This window comes from Eurosta solidaginis, chromosome 2, assembly GCF_040869045.1.
Source record: "Eurosta solidaginis isolate ZX-2024a chromosome 2, ASM4086904v1, whole genome shotgun sequence".
In the NCBI taxonomy this organism is placed as follows: domain Eukaryota; kingdom Metazoa; phylum Arthropoda; class Insecta; order Diptera; family Tephritidae; genus Eurosta; species Eurosta solidaginis.
The window spans coordinates 3,624,779-3,643,195 of record NC_090320.1 but is presented as its reverse complement, the minus strand read 5'-3'; the positions used below and the strand labels follow the sequence as shown (position 1 = coordinate 3,643,195).

The following is an 18,417-nucleotide window of genomic DNA, read 5'->3' as shown; positions in this document are numbered from 1 at the left end:
TTTTTTTTATAAATCAACAAAAAAAAAAAAAATATACAAAAAAATTTTTACAATTTAATATTTTCAAATTAAATCAAAGTACAGTTGTCGCTGCAAGTTCATATATCTCTGAACAACATGTTTTATTTATTCCTGCAGCATGTTTATAAACATAACTATTAAAAATTAGTAAAAATCCGTTGTGTGATAAGAAACTACTATGTAGATAAGAAAGAAGAAACAATAACTCTGGCTATTTAACTCATTACTTCTAATAAAGTGTATTGGTATACGGAACATATTTTCTTACATAAGTATCTGTATTGATAAGGAACTTTGTTGAAAGCCTATTGCTTATTTTGTTTAGTAATGCGGATAGTACTCTAATGGCTGTTTGCACTATGTCCAATTATGTTAGATTTTAACAGGGGGATAGCAATCTGTCAGATAGCTTCATTTGACATTTTCGTTTCACTGACACAGAAAGACCAACTCCCGGTTAAATCGATTATTTTGAATATTTTGTAGAACAAATCGGACGAATTTATTGGGAATGCACGGGAACTAGGCAAACAGGTGACTTTAGTTAACATGTTTACCTTGCACTTAACTTAAATGCTAAGCTTTAATTAGCATGAAGAAAACTAGAATTTCGATAACTTATAGATAGGTGAATAACTAAAGTGAATAACTAAAGATGGGGTCCGATAAAATAGTTTTTGTGAATAAAATTTGCATTTACCTACAGGGCGGATAAATTTTTATGTTTGCATCAGAAAACGGACCTAATGCCATAAGGCCGTTTTCACCATATTCATGAGGAACTTAGCAGTTCCCGAGCTTTGGCAGTTGTCTAAATTTTTTCTTTCTTCTATTCTTATTTAATAATTTTTTTCAATTAAGCAAAAATTTATCATAACAATAGTAATGATAAAATAATTATTGTTAGGCCTTGAGCTCTATTCTAAACCGCGATCTTACAAATCAGTGGGCCGATATAACAACAAAAATTGTTCATCTCCAGTTGAGATAAAATTTATTTTGGGTATAGCAGTCCTTCAGATAGCTTCAACAACACAGGATCGGCAGCTCTACGTTAAATAGATAAATGTGAGTGTATAGTAGAATAAGTCGAAATATAAAGATAAATAAATCTTATAAAAGCAATTTCGGTAAAAATTGGCCAACCCTAATGCATAAATATACAAGACATTAGACACAAAAGAAGAAAAGAGCTACATGCAATGCTGAATTTTATTAACGGATATTGTTAATACTTAAATAGTAGCATATTTTAAAGGAATTTAGTACACTTTGTCCACTATATGTTCAGGAAGAATATAAGAGCTCCCACATCATTAAAATATATACATGAAATGATACATATACATACTATGGATGTAGCGGAATACCTAAGTTTAACGACCCCGGAAGCGAAACCGGAGCTTACCAAATTTTTTTATGGGAATCGAAACCGACATCGGAATTGTTAGCAGTGTACACATGCATGGAAGAGGAAGATAGATAAAACAATACGTACATAGGCACAGATATTAGGTATTAAAAGTTAATTAGAATTGGTAAAACACTCTTGCGCGAATTCCATACGAATTATCTCGAATTTCGCCCAAGATCTTCATTTTTAGTTTTTATTGATTGTATTACATAATTGTACGTATTTTTATAAAAAAATACCGAGAATTATTGTGATCAAGCTAACTATGTGAAAACTACAAAGGGTCCTTGTGACAATACTTTTACCAGGAAGTCACGAGGTATGAATCGAAGCTCTGTAACAAAAACACCTAAATTACATGAATTAAATGTGTAAAAATTCCATTTGGGAGTTGCTATAAAAATTTTACGAATATCATTGCGAAATAGCAATCGTTCGCCAAATTAAAAGTGACATATTCGCAAATTTACGGCCACATTAAGCAATTATAATTGAATCAGACAAATGTTTTTGCTATGATTGCGCAGGAGAGAGCAAAGCTTATGAGAAAAATGGCAATAAAATAAAATTTAAGCGATTTTTCATTTGTTGATTTATTTCAATGATCATATTTTCATTCAATCATTTTTATATTTAAATTTTATGTCATTTGATGTAAGCACAGCTAAAGGGATGGATAGCAGATAAATCCATACATACACACACACTCCCATACAGGCCCATCAGCTATAAATAGTCACCACCAAGAGCATCAAGCGCTCGCTAACACACCACATTTAGCAAGCTCCAACAACAAATGTTGTTGAGTACACCAAGAGAGCGCATAGCTAATTTCATACAAGATTTCTACGTTTGCTTATAGTTGTATGCGCTTTGGCAGCTCCGCACCACAACTGGTTCTATGGTGTAATGGTTAGCACTCTGGACTTTGAATCCAGCGATCCGAGTTCAAATCTCGGTAGAACCTTGAGGAATAATCTTCCGAACTTTTCATTATTTTTAAATGCGACTTTTTTTTAATAAAGTTTTTTTATAAAAGAATATTTCTTCTTAACCGTACATTTTACTTTTTAATCTCACGTGTTTGACATATTTTTTAAGATATACACCATCTATATATTAATACGCTAACAAAATTTCCATACAATCAATTGACAGGCTGTTTCGCATACTTAGCATACGTAAAATCATATAAAAGTTATATGAATCGATTCGTATTGATCAACCGCAGTGCATAGGCCTATCTTTGTTAACAAAAATTACTCTATTTGTTTATAATTAATAGACAAAGTTTTTTGTAAATTCGAAAATCTGTGCAACTATCGAAATTGCCATCTGTAGGACGCATTATGTTCACAATCCACCCTGAGTACATAGCTCCAAATTCTCAGTTGTTCCGTTGCTCAAATGTTTCATCTCTACGTATGTATATATTTGTACACGCCAAACGGTGAGAGAACTACTGCTTCGCTCATTTTCTGTTGAAATAAAATATTGTTTCCCTTGTTTCCAATTACCTATATTGGTTTGTACCAAAATCTTTAAAAAATTGTTCTAAAATAATTGTTAGCGCACAAAAAAAATTTAAAGAGAAGTAAAGTAATAACTTAACCGGCCTATTTTTTGGACAAATTTTACTTACACGTAAAAGCATAGGTCTTTATTTAACAGATTCTTTGTTTTTCATTTTAGGTGCTTTAAAAAAAAATAAAGCAGAAATAATGAGTCAACTTTTGTTCAAACTCACTAAATTTATTTATTTATAACAATTAATTGCAAATTTGACCCAAATGTTTTTTGCATTTCCAGATTTTATGCTCATTTTAGATATAGCACGTCTTATAGTGAACAAAAAATAAATAAATTTGCTACAAAGATATTACATTAAAATTTTTATATTGTCTTTTATGCTAATTTATTTTGATATTTCTTATTTTATTTTATTATATTATCTTTTATCACGTTGTATATTAAATTTGCTACAAAGATATTACATTAAAATTTGTATATTGTCTTTTATACTAATTTCTTTTGATATTTCTTATTTTATTTTATTATATTATCTTTTATTTCAACTTAGTTTATTATTATTTAAATGCAACTTGATTAAATCGGAAAATTTCACGTTGTATATTAAACGACCGACAACGTTTTCGATTTTAGGTCGAAATATTGCATAGGCAGTATATTACCCACTATATTTATTATTAGGCTAACTTTGTTTGATTATATGCCCATTAATCGGATGCTTAGATCCCATAATCCTAATTTGTTTATGTCGCTTAAAATTATGAAATCAATTTTATTTTAGTAAATGTGTTTGCGTTTTTGCTTCTTTTTATTTTTTTCTAATTTATTCTGCTTTGCTATATCTTAGTATTATATCGTTCACAGACGATATTTTATGGTAGATATGGTCATATATATTCATCTCCATTTCATGAATATGACTGTTTACAAATTTAATACAAATTAATTACGTACATAGATCTCAATGGGAACATTAAATATCCGAATATTAGAATCTTCATATTTCCACAATGATAACATTAAAACCCGGAAAAAGGCCCAAGTGCACTTATTGCGTTTTTATATGGAACTGTTTAACATCACTTAATTTTTTCGCACTTTAAGTACTTTATTTTTTTTTTCTTTCATTTAAATTTTTTTAGTAAACTCTGCCTTCTTTCTCATTACATAATTTTTTTATATTTTTATTTTTTATGAAGGTATCCTCTATTCTATTCGAAATTTTCGTTTTATGTCACACTTATGTACATACTACATATGTATTTATACAAAATTAAACTTGGTAAAGCGCCAATTGCATACCTAACGGGTGGCGTGAAATAGGCTAAATTCCTTAAACACATTTCTTCGTTTTTAACTAAAAGTTCGTGTTTTTGAATTATGTCACTATTGAAGTAAATGGGCGATATATGTATATGGGAGATATAGGCCTACTGGGAACCGAGCACACAAAACTAACTTCGGTAGCGCCCCAACGGGGACCTCCCGGGTGGTGTGGAAAAACCTATTTTTCAATTTAATGTCAAGTAATTTCACCTTAATTCTACGTCAATTTCTTTTGGTTTTACATATTTTTTATATTTTTGTTTAAGGAGCTCCATACCAAAAGGTTATAATTACATTTGAAAATTTTGTAGAAAATTTAAGAAAATACAATAAAAATTACAATGTCTTAATGAAAAATTTAAGTAAGTTAGACCAGTTTGCTATATTTCCGCTCACTGCTTAACTATTAACGCATTATTTCACTACCCCCAAAACTGGATGCATAGACTGAGTTGAAAAAAATAAGAGTTGGTCGAATTTCGACCACAGGTGATACTAGCTATACAGTCGGTATTTTTTTGGCTGCCAGATTTGTGAATGGTTCTATGGTGTAATGGTTAGCACTCTGGACTTTGAATCCAGCGATCCGAGTTCAAATCTCGGTAGAACCTCGCGAAAGCTGTTATGCAATTTTCGATACATACAATACATATGTATTCTTTTTAAATATTTGAAAATAGGAAGAAAAATTTGATTTTGCATCCAAAATAAAATTTTCAACGATTTTTCAATAATGTTCGGATATGAACTGAGATTTCTTAGGCTTTGATGCTTCATAATATAATGAAAACACATAAGGCAACGAGTTTGAAGAATCCATCAAAAAGGCTAAACCCTCTAAGTCAAAGGGCCAAATTGGCGCGGAGGGAGTAAACTACCTAACGCACGGTTTTAAACTTTCATTGAAGTCCTTTGTCATCCCGGAACAATGGAAAATGCACAGGGCAATTCCACAGCTAAAGCCTGGAAAACCAGTTAAGGAAAGCCAGTAGTAGACATTGGAAACCGTCATGCTCCCTCAATTCACTGCGAATCTTCGCCTAGCCACTCATCAATATGGTTTCCGCAAAATATATAGTACTACCACCCATACATGTTAAATTCCAATTACAATTAGAAATTGATGCAATTGGTTTATATTCTCTAATTCGTTAAACAATTAGAAATAGTTCAACTAATTCCCATTAGATAATTGAAATTTTTATTCTAATGGTAAATCTAATTGCAATTAGTTGCCATTAGCAAAAAAAAAATTGGGTTACCTTTACAATTAGAAATCTAATTGACTTCTGCTAATGCAATTAGATATTCACTTAGCTCGAATTAGAATCAATTATTTTGATAACAATACATTTTTTTCAAAGAATTATTGAAGTGAACGAATAATGATGTAAATAAATATAAATAATTGATTCTAATTCGAGCTAATTGAATATCTAATTGCATTAGCAGAAGTCAATTAGATTTCTAATTGTAAAGGTAGCCCAATTTTTTTTGCTAGTGGGAACTAACCGCAATTAGATTTACTATTAGAATAAAAATTTTAATTATCTAATGGGAATTAGTTGAACTAATTCCAATTATTTAACGAATTAGAGAATTTCGCAAATGAAGGTTAATTAGCAATCATTAACATTATCTAATCATTACTTAACATCTATGCTACCACCGCACTGAACGCCATAAATACTCAGATAAATTACGGACAAAATAAACCCCATCATAGGACAGGGCTCGTGGCACTCGACATATCAAAAGCTTTTGACACAATCAAAACCTAGGAGAATTAAACGACGAATTAGTTTCTAGAACAAATAGCTATCTCGTCAGTCTTTTCAGTTTCTTCAGCTTTCGCGACTCGACATTATCACAGACCAAATCCACGGCCACTCTGTTTATGGCGTGGAAGGAACAGGCGATGCAAATTTTGGACGTTCACGTCAATGGTGTTACGCTACTGACTGTTAGTCACCCAAAGATCTTGGGGGTTGCGTTCGATAATACTCGCACCTACAAGGCGCATGACACCGAAATTGTATCCAAAGTACAGAGCCGTAACAAAATCCTCAACTCGCTTGCCAGCAGCATACTGGAAAAGGCTCCTGCCAGAATCCTGCAGTTAGAACTGCCTGTCCCCTTATGGCGCCTAAACATCATTTACATAGCGAGGCCAATGAGATCAACATTAAAGAGCATAACCAAATGCTGAACAGACAGTTTTTGCTTAATTGTCACAAACCAGAACACCCTGGTCTAGCCCAACCCCCAAGAGAGTTAATAGAACATCTTCATAAGCATTATGATGAGATCCGACACCTGCCAACGCAGCAGTTTGATGCAGACGAGCACGAGAAGCCAAATAAACACAGAAACGGAAACCCCTTTGTCATTACGCGACCGATGAATCCCGTTATCAGTACAAATACTCTTGCAGAAGAAGAAAGCACTCTAGCAAGGAAGACACAAGTCACCCTGGCCCAAGTTCGTTTTGGATACTGTAACAGGTTGAACTTTTACTTGTAGAGAATCAACACCGACATACGTAATTTTTGTATGTCTTCCATGCGATGTGTACCCACATGACACCAACCAACCGATGTTCTCATCCATACGAACGGCATCTGCAAAGTTGTTAAATTTTCACTGAGAAGCTTTTCAAGTCAGAAATATACTCAGAGTGTTTGTCACTATGCAGTAGAGTGGCGACCACGCTTAGAAAACTTGTTTGTTGTAAGAAAAATATTTGCTCGAGTATTTTCCTTTCGATGTGGTAGGCGAGCACGCAAGAATTACATCATGGCGGTCGCTTAAATAATCTTTTGAAAAAATGAAAAAAAACTTTCGGTATATGTATGGGTAATAAAAATGCCTGATTTCATTCCATCAGAATACTTTATTCTTGTTTCGGTGCGTAGGAGATACTGCAGATTGATTTCCGGAACTCTTTAGCAAAGTAAATGGCAATTTTTCAGTTAAATCCATTAGGTCTAGTTGTGAGTTATATATGTAAATTCAATTTAAAATTTGCAAAAGGAAACCATAGTAAGGTTTGTGGAAATTCCATCAATACCATCCTTGCAAACGATCACTAAAAATGTTACTTACTTTCTTACTAAACGATGTGTTGTTGTCTTGATTTCTGTGATAAATTCCATTTAACATGTTATCTGTAGCCTCAAAAACTACAAATCTGGAACATGTAAACTCCTGGGTTTTCACGTTTACCTTCTTTTTGCAGAAAAAACAAAAACTAACAAACAATATAAAGTGGAATAATCTTTCTAAACTTATTGCAAACAGATATACATATTATTCTTGAAATTTGTGAAGGCATGATAATAGCATTGAAAGCAAAAGCCACCCACCCTTTGGGTTCGCCTGCTAGCTATGTTCAATATACGGTGGTTTTTTGTTACCTGCATTCAAAATAACTGTACATTGCATATTCACTACATACCTACATAGATACAATTTTCTTTCGGTCATCATCATTCTTGTCAGTGAATGTGATCGTTCTACCGAAACACTTTTGACATATCGTCTGTTATTTCCTTTTGTTATATTCAGTTTCTTTGCTTGTTAAAATAAAAAATAGAAATAAATTAAATTAAAAATAAAATAAAAAAATTTTAAGCACTACCTTTATATAATTGGACAAAAATCAGCGAAAAATGTCTCTTATATAAAGACATACATATTCTAGCTAAAATTAGATTTTTAAATTTTGACATAGAAATTGCAAAAATATTTATTTATTTTATTTTATTTTATTTTCTCCTTTTCTTATATTTTCTAGCGAATCTTTTTGTATCGTGTCATCGGCTTTCATCGACGTCTGAATTAGGCTTGAAATTCCAAGTCTCTATCTCATCGAGAAGTTACTTAAAGCCGGTTTCAAATTTCCACATTATTATCTAATTTTTTCGATCCGTGCGCCACCTAATGGAACTTTTTTCTCCTTTTGTTTCTTTGTCACGGTGTCTTAACCCGTCTCTGAGGTTTCATGTTTGCAGCTCAATGATAATTTACTTTAAAATCGCACTCAAAACACCAAATTCTTATATAAATATTTCGATCCGTGCGCCACCCAACCGAATTTTTTCTCGAATTTTCTTAAATTTTCTCCGCATCTTATCCTATCTGTGAAGTTTTACAGTTGTAGCTCTATGAGAACTTACATAAAAATCAATCCCAAAATTCCCTCCGTTTCGTACGATTTTTCTAGATATCTCATCCCGTGCGCTCCCTAGCGAATCTTTTTGTATCGCGTCATCGGTTGTCGTCGACCTCTGAATTAAGTTTGAAATTTCAAGTCACTAGCTCATCGTGAAGGTAATTAAAAGCTGGTTTGAAAATTTTCAAATTCTTTTCTAATTATTTCGATCCGTGCGCCACCTAAGGGATTTTTTCCTTTTGTTGCATTGTCACGGTGTTCTAACCTAGGTGTAAAGTTTCACGTTTGTGGCTCAATGAGAAGTTACTTAAAAATCGATTGCAAGATTTATATGAAAAGCGGAAAAACATTCATCCGACCTAATATAAAGGAAATAAAATGTAGTTGTTACTACGTACCTATAAAATCTACATGAGATAGGGCTTCCTTAATAAAATTAGATAAATAGATATTCCTCTGCGTCTGAACTAAACTTTTTCATAGTTCTAGCTAAGTGGTTCATTTTTGTTATAATTCGATAAATTTGTATAAGGATAATCAAGCAAATTTGTCAAGAGGAGTGCCATAGTGCAGAATTTTTATTTTGTTAATGGAGCCCTCCCTAAATCGTCTCATTCCTATTCTGTCGAGGTATCCTCGTACATATTGCAACTTTTTTTTGACCTGAAAATCGCCACGTAAACTAGTTTCTATTCAACTTCAACTCGACAATTTTATTTATCGCTTTTGTCTCGCTTATCTCAGTTGCATTTTTCTCTATAAAATTTATTTCAGCGATTAGAATAAAAAGCACATAAGCCATTATCGCTAATTTATTACGCATTTGACTTTGTTCTATTTTTAATGTCTTCTCATTTATATAAATAAAGTAGTAGTTTAGCTGTAACTTTAAATGCTCTACTGTAATTTGTGTCATAAAAAGTTTGTTGTTTTTACAAATAAATTATTGGGATGCTTCAGTGGGAAATAGAACGAGCTTAAATTTATTGCACTATGCTGGGTAAGGATATGTTTACTGGGGTGGTCAAAATTCAATTTTATTCACATTCACCATTATCGAATATGTGAATGAGATCGTAAAGATCCTCTATTTGTGATAAAACAAACAATTTTCAAGAAAGCTTAAACTAATTGAAGTCAACATTGAGCTCAGTTTCACACCGCAATCTTCAGTTAGTCACGTATCTATAAGCTAACAGAGTCTTCGACTGTCAATTAAGTGCAAGGAAAACGCGTAAACAAAAGTCAGAGTTTTGGCTAGTTTTCGTGCATTCACTATAAACTTTTGTGATTCGTACTACAAAATATTTACAATTTACGACATAACTGGGGATGGGTGACCCTGTGTTGGTAAAAAGGAATATATCAAATGAAACTATCGGAAGGATTACTTCCCTGTAGTTAAATTCTAATATATATCTGGTTATTTATCTTGATTAGTTAAACTGGCGAGATTAAGTTTTGGTTTAATTAAATTTTTACGAAAGAAACGGCCTTGCAGGACGTTTGACTCTTTAAAGTTTTCTGAGTGTAAACCAGTTTTCTTATTCGATCTCTAAATAATTTTTGATTTCAAAAAATATAATTTTCCCAGTTTAAGAGTACCCTAATATTTGCAATATTTGAGGAAAAATTAAACGTTTTCTAAGGTACATCTGCACCGATTCAACTTTGGTGCTTTTGAAATTCCACTTGTTAATTTCCTCTGTATTTATTTCGCTCTCTATTTTGTTGTTCACGAGCAGCGTTGACAGATTGACGACGCCGTCGTCATTTTGGCAATTTTTAATTAGAATGGCCCTTGGACGATTTTGTAATGAAAAATGACGATTTAAGCCCCCTTCTATGTAAGATTTATTTTTAATATTCAAACACTAAGAAATTACATATATTTAAAATTGAGATACAAGCTTTATTGAATAATGTATACTTTATACTAAAAATATGCTAGCTCTTGCTAATAACATGAGCATTCGGTCGCCCGAATTTTTGAAAAAGAAATTGCTAACTTAATTACTTTTAAATGTATATGTCATTCTTTGGCACTTTGCTCTTCGTATGCCTCCTTAAAGCTACCCAGCAGAGTAGCAACACTGGTGCGTAATGTGTATAATTACGTTTCCAATAGTTCTCATAGAAGTACCTACTCAATTGAAAGATATAATTGCGCTATTGGAATTGCAGCCAAAAAGGATGATACATCCATGTCAAACTCGCTGGCTATCCTTAGAGGCAGTAGTATACAGAGTATTTGAACTTTATGAGCCATTAAAAATATTTTTTAACTTCGCTGTTAATGTTGATAAAATAAACAGTGCAAAAACCATTGTTGATAAATTGGATGATATGAAAGAAATGTATCTCTCAATCCTGAAGTATATCATTCAAAACTAAATCAAAAATATCACGCACTGATAAGAGTAACGTTGTATACAAAATCCCTTGTAATGGAAAAACCATTTAACATTTATGTAGGAACAACGAAAGGAAAATTAAAAACCCGACTAGCGCAGCGTAAATCAGACTACAAATACCGAAACCATAATAATCAAAAAACAGCACTAATGACACACTGTACAACGAATAATCACTCCCCCAACTTCGATGGAACAACGATCTTAGCACAAGAAGACAATTACCGAAAGAGATTCACACTTGAAATGCTTCACATTATAAATACACCGACAAATATATGTATGAATTACAAATCGAACATCGAAAATTGCTCCCACACGTACAGACATTTAATAACGAACAGATAAGCAGTGATAGACTCCACGTCAAGCAGTGAAGACGTGATAACTATGTATGTACCTAATTAATGTTTAAAGTATTATATTTAAAATATCGTTTGTAATGTTGTTTACGTAATGTATATAATATTATATTAATTTTTGTATTTGTATGTTTGATATAGTTCCTCTGAAGACGATTACCGTCTGTAATCGAAATATATTGGGAAGAAAATAAATAAAACTTGCGTTTTAATTTATCATCGCCGGACCCCAATCCAGCTAAGAAACATATCCTTCAAAATATTAATAAAATTAATACAATTTTCCAGAGTGAGGGATTCAAGTACATAATATGTATTCAGGAATAAAAAATACTTTATTTAAGTATATTGTATAATTTTGTAAAGCCGTAATGTGGGAGTATATGCGATAGACAAGATTGTATTATTTTTTATATTGAACTGTGTGATCAAATTAGAAAGCGTTTTGATTTTAACAATGTTGTTCTACAAAACTTAAGTTTCATGGATCCCAAAGAAGTTGCTGGAAAAAAAATTGATTCTTTGCATATGGTCTTGCAACATTTTTCGCACACAATCGATCAGAAAATTGTGCAGGATATTGATAGCGAGTACAGGAAATTAAAGTTTATAGAATTTAGACATATTTTGAAGACATTTCTAAGGTTCCTCCAGAAGTTTTTTGGAAAACTACTTCTACTATCAAAAGAGCTGGCTCTATATATGCTTTTTCTAATTTATATGCATTCGCTGCAGATCTAATGTGCTTGCCACACTCTTCAGGGAATGTAGAACGAATTTTTTCTGATATGAATTTACACAAAAAAAAAATCCGAAACCGTCTGGAAACTGACACATTAAAAGGAATATTGCTAGCAAAAATGTATAACTAAGAAACTAAAATGATATTGTTTATGCGTTGTTCGATTCGAGCTCAAAGAAAACAAAAGAAAAATAATTGTTTAAATGGCTGAAAACAAGTACCTTTTGTATGTAATACAAAAGACGTTTTTATAAAATAAAATGAAATGAATTAAAAACGATTTTATATGTTGTATGTAGCAACAAAAAATTACAGTCAAAGACAATTTTCAGAAAATCGCTTTTAAAGTTAATATTGTTGAATGTAATCCGGCGATCTCATTTTGGTATCCGGCGAATACAATCGTACTTCCCCTGGTAATAACCCAACTTCGTCCTAACAAAACTTTGGTTGTTATTGGTTGTTGCCATATATATGACGATTTTTGACGAATTTTTGTGCGGCGTCTGTCGACTTGGAAAAAAAAACATTTGGCAACGCTGTTCACGAGAGGTAGATGAAAATTCAACGCGAGAGGAACAAAATCCGATAAATGGTGCACGGATTAAGATACCTAAAGAAATTCTAGCGAATATGCACCTTTAGGTCGATGATTTCCCTATTTGCAATTTGGAACGCAGTTGAAGATAAAATGACACTCCTCAAATATCATCAGCCTGATCTGAAATCCGAAGTTGCACTTATTCATAAAAAGAATAGTCACAAAATTATTGTTAAATGGCCTTGAGTTCGACTTAAACCCGCAATTTTTTAAAATCAACAGACCGATAAACCACAACAACGGATATCTAAAACCATTTAACCACAGCGCCGTTATTGCTTTTGTTTTGCTTTCCTAACCTAACCTAACCTTGCTTTCGTTTATGATTTGTATAGGCTTTTAAGTTTCAAACTCCTTTTTCGCATTACCAGCCCTCACTTTGCTTATATTTTTGTATTCATTCTATTTATTTACACCCTTTTATTATACTATATGTATGTAGCATATTTGCTCTTTTTACCGTACATTCCTTTTAAGCCGCTGGTTTTATTACTTGAAATGCACTTACTCGCTTTCTATTAGCCTGCAACTGACAATGCAGTGAAATATGTGTTTTTGAACCCCCTCCACACTTCGCTACGCATTTTACATCTCATACCGCATATTGCATGTTATTTGTTTCTTTATTTTATGTCCTTTCAACGCTGTTGCATGTGTTACTATAATTCCATGCTATTTCTGTCGCTGCTGCATGCCACTGTCGTTATCAGCGGTTCACCGCACTGAACTGTTGCATTCGTCTCATACGCATATTTGCATTGTATTCTTGTGTATTAATACGAAGAATGTGTGTTCGAGCGCCATGTCGTATACATGCTTGCTTGCCACCATCACACACACAGGCACACAAAAGCCCTTGCAATGGCGCGAATGCCATTATTTTCCATATACATAAATAGTGTCAGCGATTTTTGCATTTGTATTAGTGGTTGTAAATACCAGCTTTATTGCATTACTCTTTTCTCTTAACACACCCGTAGCGGCTTACGAGCATAAGCCACAGTCATTTCATTTTAATTAACGCAAATTTATGCTGACTTTTTTTGATTTATATCAAAGCAAAGCATAGTTCAGCGAATATTTGCTATGATCATGCAAGTGTATGAATTGTTTTTGTTGTGGTTTTGCTTTCTTTCAAAGTTTTTTATTGTCCTATAATCTGAATATATATTCATAGCTTGTTATCTTTGGGATTTTGTGGGTTAGCAACTTTGTTTCTTTGTCTGTTTAGTTATTCGCCAAGTGGAAAACAAGGAGTGCACTTTAACTTTGTGGCTTATACAATTCATGCTACAGATTTAGAAGAATCACAGCAAAAGCCATGGTGGAAAGAAAGTGAAAGCAAACAATTGATGAACCCTACTGTACCTTTCATGCCACAATTTTATTTTTGCTTCTTGAACTTTATAGCCCGGGAGAATCAACATCACAATCTGTAGAAAAGAGTTCTTTTTAATACAAAAAAAAAATTGGTTTGCCAAATCCTCCCATGTATTTAGAACGTCCCCGTGGAAGAGAATGTTGGCATAAATCTCTTCAGAGGTCTATCGCGAATTGTTTATACTTTTTCTTGTTTTTCTCTGAGATTAATAATAGTGATATAAACCAATCCTGGGTTATAAAATGAACCTCTAAGATGCGTAACTTAATCTGGTGATATATTTTTTATTCAAAGGTGCCATAAAAGGCCGATTCTATGCCATGAAAATCATTTTGGGACTGTTAAAGGTGTAAAGAGTAACCATGAATGATTTTGGTTTAAGTATAATTTGAGGTATATCTTGGGATAATTTCGAAACTTATTTGGAAATAATTTCAGGAACATTTAGATACATTTTGGCCTAATTAGAGATAATTTCGAGATTGCTTTCGGAAGAATTTCGGGCGATCTCGGGATCTGCGGATAATTTGGGTACTGAATTCAGAGCTTTTTCTGTATCAATTCGGGACTCTTTTCGGGCCTATTTCGAGATAAGTTCAAGATCTTTTCGATTATTTTCGGTCTGGCCTGCGTTGCTATAGCTGTTTTCGTTAGCCCATAATTTTAATTATAAGTTAGCGATAATAAGTAAATAAATAATAATAGGTATGATTTCGGCGGGATTTCGTAACTATCTTCAGGTTATTTTCATATCGTTCTAGAACTATTTCGGGATCATGTAAGAACTATGTTAGACTAAACTTAGATGGCTTCTTGATGATACTGGAACTGTTCTAGTTTCTGTAAGTGCTAATCCGAATTAATTTTTTGTAGTTTTGAGAACATTTCGATATTGTCTTGCTATTTAGGGATGGTTTTCTGGAAAATTTGAGAGCCCTTTTCGGAAAATTTCGCCAGTGTTGTGCGACTATTTTAGATATCATTACTTGACTATTTTGTTATAAGATCGTGGCTATCTCCGGCTCTTCTTAGGACAATCTCCGGATCGTTTCGGGTTCATATGAGGGCTGTTTCAGAACCATATACGAACCTTCAGTATTAGGATAACCTTGGGACTCCTTTTGAATTATTTTAAGGGGTAATGTCGGACGATTTGTGAGTTTCGTTGCAGAATGATTTTTTGTTTTTATGGAAGCATTTTTAGATTTTTGTAAAGATATAATGGAAAATTTGGGGATTAAGGTTTTCAGACTGATTGCTTCCGCAAGCTCCAAAAGTTCGGGTCTGTCAAGGGTGAAAGAGCCTCGTTTAATTACGAATTAGATCTGAGTACATCTTCCTACAATTTTTTTTTAGTTTTTTAAACGTGTGCATTTGAACTCATAATTTTTTTTTCTCCATTCAATACTTTTTGTTGAGCCTTGTGGTCATTAATTCTGAATTATCCGTTCGTTAACCCCAAGCTTTTACAACATATTTATATAAAAATAAACACCAAAAGGGTTACATATAGCTACATATGTTGGGTTAGATATATCAATATATATTTTTATCAACTTAAGTTTACAAAGTAATTTTCATGTGTAGCGCCTGTCACTTTCAATAATTTTATTTAATTCCTGTTTGTGTTGCTTTTAGCAATTTGTTTAGTTTGCATCATCAACATCATCAATCATTCATGACCAAAGTGCTGGTAAGTGATTGCAACATATTTTACAGTCTATATAATATACTTACATACTACATACATACATGTGTAAATGTGTCCATACAAAAAGCGTTATAAAGCTGCCGAAGCCGCCGAGTCTAGATAAGAGCTTTTCAATGGATTATTGATATATTTAAGTAGTTTTGTTGGGAATAAGGGATTTAGAAAAAATTTGGTTACATATTTGTGCATTATTAATACACTGCAAGCTATGTGAATGACACTTAGCTACTTCTAAATTTCAAAGTTTATAAGTAAGTTGTGAAGTAATGGAATTTTGTGTCAAATATCTAGCGATGTGTTCACTTATTAAACGAATTTTCAAATTAAAAGTTTGTGGGAGTGGGTGTTAGAGTTGTGAGAAAGGGATCAGAGTGGGAGTGAGATTGAGAGTGAAAGTGGCAGTGGAAGTGGGATTTGAAATGGGATTAGGAGTGACAGTGGGAATGAGAGTGTCAATGGGAAAAGGAGTGAGAGTTGGAGTTGGGATGGTGATTGGAGTGTGAGTGGGAATGAAATTGAGAATGAGAGTGGGAATTGCGGCAGTGGGAGCGGGAGATAAGAGGAAATGGACAAAGAGAGGAAAGGTCTTTGGAAATGGAAGATAGAGCGGAAGAGAAAGGGATCATAATTTTAAGAAAGGAAGGGGCAAACCAATTTTTGAGCAGAAAACGTCTGCCGGCTAGTAGCTTAAAAAAACTCAGAAGCTATTTGTGTGAGTGTAATTATGACCTGCTCTTCATCTGTATGAGTCAGTCTGTTTACATTGTCTGATTGCCGTTGTGTCTGCCAGCAAGTCTGCATTTTTCTACATAATTACCTACATTAATGCAAACAACTCTTTATATGGCCAATCTGAACTTTTTGTCCTTAACGACCATTTTGCTCAACATGAGCTGCTGTTATTGTTATTTGATGAATGCTATTAAGAAGAGAAATAGAAAAAAATAAAAAACGGTTTTTGAAAATTGCATTAAAAAAACTGTTATTAACACAATATATATGTAAAGATTTGTTTGTAGCTATAATTAAAGTTTCACATACAAATTATACTAATTGAAATCATCACTCGTCCGCCCATCGAGTAAGTCAAAAGTATTATAAACAAAAACAACAAAATTTTGTTAACTTTTTTACACATTTTCGAAGTACTACTGAATAATCAGAGCGTAATAAAGTTTTAGTAAACTTTCAATGTCTTCGCAATTAAATTATGACATTGCAAATAGTCCACAAATAACTGAGTTTCGCACTAAAACTTTTATTATTGATTGTGAAGGCAAAACTTAACTATTCTCTGTATGTGTAGTGCTAATTAAGGCATATTTTTTCATGACGGACTGAAAAAAATTTGTTTACTTGTTGATATTTTGAGTCATAGACTAATCTTCTTGATAAACAACTCTGTGATCTAATCAATGGGTAATTTGGTTCTTAAGATATTACTAAACCTCTAAGTGTTCGTCTTTGCTTACCCAAGTCGTATTTGTGGGTTTTAAATGCTTGCGCCGATGTCTTACGAATTTCAATTGCTATAGCTTGCATAAATTCTGGGAATGTGTAAAGCCTGGGTTAGATTGCTTTGCAACGTTCCTTAAGAAAGGCACGATTTTCAAGACCATAACATACCAATATTTATATTGCTCGATAATGACATACTCGATACTTTCCCTTTCTTCTTGTAGCGAAAAGGGCACTCCCGGAATGTTTTGAGAACTACTATCTATGTTGATAGTCCTTTGCTGGATAAATATAGGGAACGTTCCTGTATCAAGCACCATTAAGGCACTAGCATTACTGTCTCGGGAAGGATTTAATATGACCATGTGATACCTTATACGTCGTCACGTCAGAAAAAAAAGCTATTAGGAATAAGCCCTCTTTAAATATGCAAATAGGCCTTATAATATAAAGAGCCAGATTGAGTAGGAAAATGAAAATTTAAATAAACTTGCCGAAAAGAAAATATACGATCAATCTTATAAGCGAATATCAATCTTATAAACCAAAGCAATAATAACTAAAAAGAAACCGTCATTTTATTTTCAAAGTCACTGCACTAAGCTTTGTACACATTTGTTTTTTTAAACATTCAGATCAGAGAGGAATTCTCGTTCCGTGAAACGATGAAGTGCAAAAAATTTCATACATTTCAACTGCAGTCCAGCAAAATGTAATGGGACAAGCTGTAAAAGCTTAGTTGCTGGTGAATGCAAATCAAATATTTGCACTTAAAGTACCCATACTACAATACTGTTATAAAAACTTGTGCAATATGTGTACAAGGATGTGCTATCATACACTGTGTTATATCCTTACAGCGCATAGTGTATCTGCCATGCGCTGCGGTAACCCTGCAACTGTTGTAGTCGTATGTTATAGGGATTTCAAAAACGCAATTTCTACTGATTGCTCGGTAAACAATAAGATGACAATATACTGGATAGCAATAAGCCAGCCAATACACTTACATATGTGCATATCTACAGCATATACACTCATACATACCTGTAACGATTGCAATAATATTAACTACTTGCGCTGATGCTGCCCTAGACAAAGGTTTGGTCATGCAATGGGGGATACACTAAAGCTTAAAATTATAAAATCTACTGGCAAAGCAAAATAACAAAGAAAAAATTAGCGTAAAAAAGTTAAATTGATCAAATTTACGACCAGTTATATGTATTTTGCTACATAAATGGAAAGCATGGAATGGCCTTTGAAACGCGGATCAATGGCGC

The 18,417-nt window shown here is 33.0% G+C and overlaps 1 protein-coding gene and 2 non-coding genes across 4 annotated transcripts in view; all 3 read left to right on the top strand.

Annotated features, from left to right (window-relative positions):
- rk (rickets) overlaps positions 1-18,417 on the top strand; it is a 667,150-nt gene that overhangs the window by 514,773 nt on the left and 133,960 nt on the right. The window lies entirely within an intron of this gene.
- Positions 2,331-2,402, top strand: TRNAQ-UUG (transfer RNA glutamine (anticodon UUG)). Its single transcript has one exon. It is a non-coding gene; the product is annotated as a tRNA-Gln (tRNA).
- TRNAQ-UUG (transfer RNA glutamine (anticodon UUG)) lies at positions 4,831-4,902 on the top strand. Its single transcript has one exon. It is a non-coding gene; the product is annotated as a tRNA-Gln (tRNA).